We start from the raw sequence: 2,836 nt of genomic DNA, 5'->3' as shown, positions 1-2,836 counted from the left end.
ATGCCTTGGATGCTGCCAATGTGCTCAAGGATCTGCAAAAGCAAACACCTGAGGCTGAAAAAATAAAATAGAAAAAAAAAACCCACAAAATTTAATTCTCAGCTTCATAAGATTATATGTCAAAAGAAAATCTTGAAAATCTTAAAAATCTCCAAAAATATTGGTGAGAAAAAACTTTAGCCCTCATATGAAGAAGATAAAGACTTGTTCCATTTTCCAGAAACACAGTTATAATACAAGCATCAATTGGGGTAAAGACAAAAACAAAGTCTTCCATATAAACTAGTGAATTTTGTATTATTGTAATCACATTAGTCAGTGTTCCCCAGAAAGGCACAATCCGTAGGATATATGTAGATAGACAGATGTAGAAGGTTCACATAATTATGGAGGCAGAGAAAGTTCACGATAGGCTGTCTCCAAGTTGGGGAACCAGGAAAGCTGGTAGCATTGCTCAGTCCATGTCCAAAGGACTCAGAATCAGTTAAGCCAATGGTATAACTCTCATTCTGAGGCCAAAGGCCTGAGATCCTGAAGTTCTGATGTCAAAGGCAAGAGAAGGATGTTTCAGTTTCAGAAGGAGATAATTCATCTTTCCTCTTCCTTTTTGTTCTATCTGGGCTCTCAAGCAATTGGATGCTGCCTGTATTAGTCCATTTTTGTACTGCTAGGAAGAAGTACCTGAGTCTGAGCAATTTATAAAGAACAAAGATGGTTTTTTTTTTTTGGTTTTTTTTTTTTTTTTTTTTTTTGAGACGGAGTCTCACTCTGTCGCCCAGGCTGGAGTGCAGTGGTTCAATCTCCTCTCACTGCAAGCTCCGCCGCCTCCCGGGTTAATGCCATTCTGCTGCCTCAGCCTTCCTAGAAGCTGGAACTACAGGCGCCCACCACCACGCCCAGCTAATTTTTTGTGTTTTCAGTAGAGACGGGGTTTCACCGTGTTCGCCAGGATGGTCTTCATCTCCTGACCTTGTGATCCCCCCACCTCGGCCTCCCAAAGTGCTGGGATTACAGGTGTGAGCCACCGTGCCCGGCCAACAAACAAGTTTCTATTCTCCTTGAGTGTTTACAAGAAGCTAATATTATACTTACTAGATAATTAGAATCAAATCTATAAGCTTTAAGATTTTAAGTCGTCATTCTTATGAAAAACATTATTTCCCTTTTTTTTGGTGAAAAGATATACATCTATTTAGAATCAGCCAGCTGGACTCAGTTTAGATTATCCCAAGTTTGTTGGCAACATCCAAAGCATCGTAATCAGGAGCCAGTCGAACATATGTCTTCTTCTCTCCATCAGGCCGAATCAGGATATTGACCGTGGCCACATCCATGTCCCAGAGCTTCTTCACAGTCTGTTTGATCCAGTGCTCTTTGGCTTTAACATTGACAGTGAACACAAGCGTGCTGTTGTCTTCTGTCTTCTTCACGGCTGACTCAGTGGTCAGTGGAAACTTGATGATAGCATGGTGGTCAAGCTTGTTTCTCCGGGGGGTGCTGGTCCCAGGATATCTGGGCTGGAGTCGCAGTGTCTTGGGACGCTGGAAGGTGGGGGAGGTGCAGATCTTCTTTTTTGGGGGGACTGTGGACACATTTCAACACTGCCTTCTTGGCCTTTAAAGCCTTTGCTTCGGCTTTGGCTTTAGGAGGGGCAGGAGCTTCCTCCTTCACTTTTGGTGCCATCTTGTGAAAAGTGAAAAACATTATTTCAATAATAAGTTTTTTACAGTAAATCTGCCTAATAGTAGTTTCCAAAATACTTTTGGTAATTTTTAACCTTAAAGTTAAGCTAAGTAAAATATTTCCATTAAATATCTAGATCATTTATAAATAAGATACAATACTAAAACATTAATTACTGGACATAAGTAATTCAAGTTTATGTACTTTTGGCTTCTTATTTTTACAGAGAAACCAGATATTTTGGCCTGTTAATAAACATGTTTTTGCCTACCACAGTGTACTATGTACTATGAGAAACTACCACACTGTACTGTGTACTATGAGAAACATATTAGTATGAGAAAACACATCCTGATGTTGGGAGATGGTATACTCATACATTTTCTAATCTACTACAGAATGCTAACATATGACAGTTTAAAACTGTCTATGTCCTAGTTTTCTCTGGAAAATAAAAGTATTAAAATTATAATCAATATACGTAAATCAGACTACTAGAAACAGGCCAGGCGCAGGGGCTCACACCTATAATCCCAGCACTTCGGGAGGCCAACATGGGTGGATCAGGAGGTCAGGAGATTGAGACCATCCTGGCTAACACGGTGAAACCATGTCTCCACTAAAAATACAAAAAATTAGCTGGGCACGGTGACAGGCGCCTATAGTCCCAGCTACTCAAGAGACTTAGGCAGGAGAATGGCGTGAACCCGGGAGGTGGAGCTTTCAGTGAGCTGAGATCACAGCTGTAGGTCTGTTGGAGATTGCTTGAGGTCCACTCCAGACCCTGTTTGCCTGGGTATCAGCAGCAGAGGTTGCAGAAGATAGAATATTGCTGAACAGCGAGTGTACCTGTCTGATTCTTACTTTGGAAGCTTCCTCTCAGGGGTGTACTCCACCCTGTGAGGTGTGGGGTGTCAGTCTGCCCCTAGTGGGGGATGTCTCCCAGTTAGGCTACTCAGGGGTCAGGAACCCACTTGAGCAGGCAGTCTGTCCGTTCTCAGATCTCAACCTCCGTGGTGGGGAGATCCACTGCTCTCTTCAAAGCTGTCAGACAGAGTCGGGTTTCTGCTGCTTTTTTTGTTGTTGTTGTTTAGCTGTGTCCTGTCCCCAGAGGTGGAGTCTACAGAGACAGGCAGGTTTCCTTGAGCTGCTG

The 2,836-nt window shown here is 42.5% G+C and overlaps 1 pseudogene; it reads right to left on the bottom strand.

Moving 5' to 3' along the window:
• Nucleotides 1-1,217: 1,217 nt before the first annotated feature.
• LOC104666843 lies at nt 1,218-1,595 on the bottom strand (annotated as a pseudogene).
• Nucleotides 1,596-2,836: the final 1,241 nt, after the last annotated feature.

Source organism: Rhinopithecus roxellana, chromosome 6 (assembly GCF_007565055.1).
Source record: "Rhinopithecus roxellana isolate Shanxi Qingling chromosome 6, ASM756505v1, whole genome shotgun sequence".
Taxonomy (NCBI): domain Eukaryota; kingdom Metazoa; phylum Chordata; class Mammalia; order Primates; family Cercopithecidae; genus Rhinopithecus; species Rhinopithecus roxellana.
Note: the sequence above shows the minus strand (reverse complement) of the source record. Positions and strands in the feature narration are given on the sequence as shown.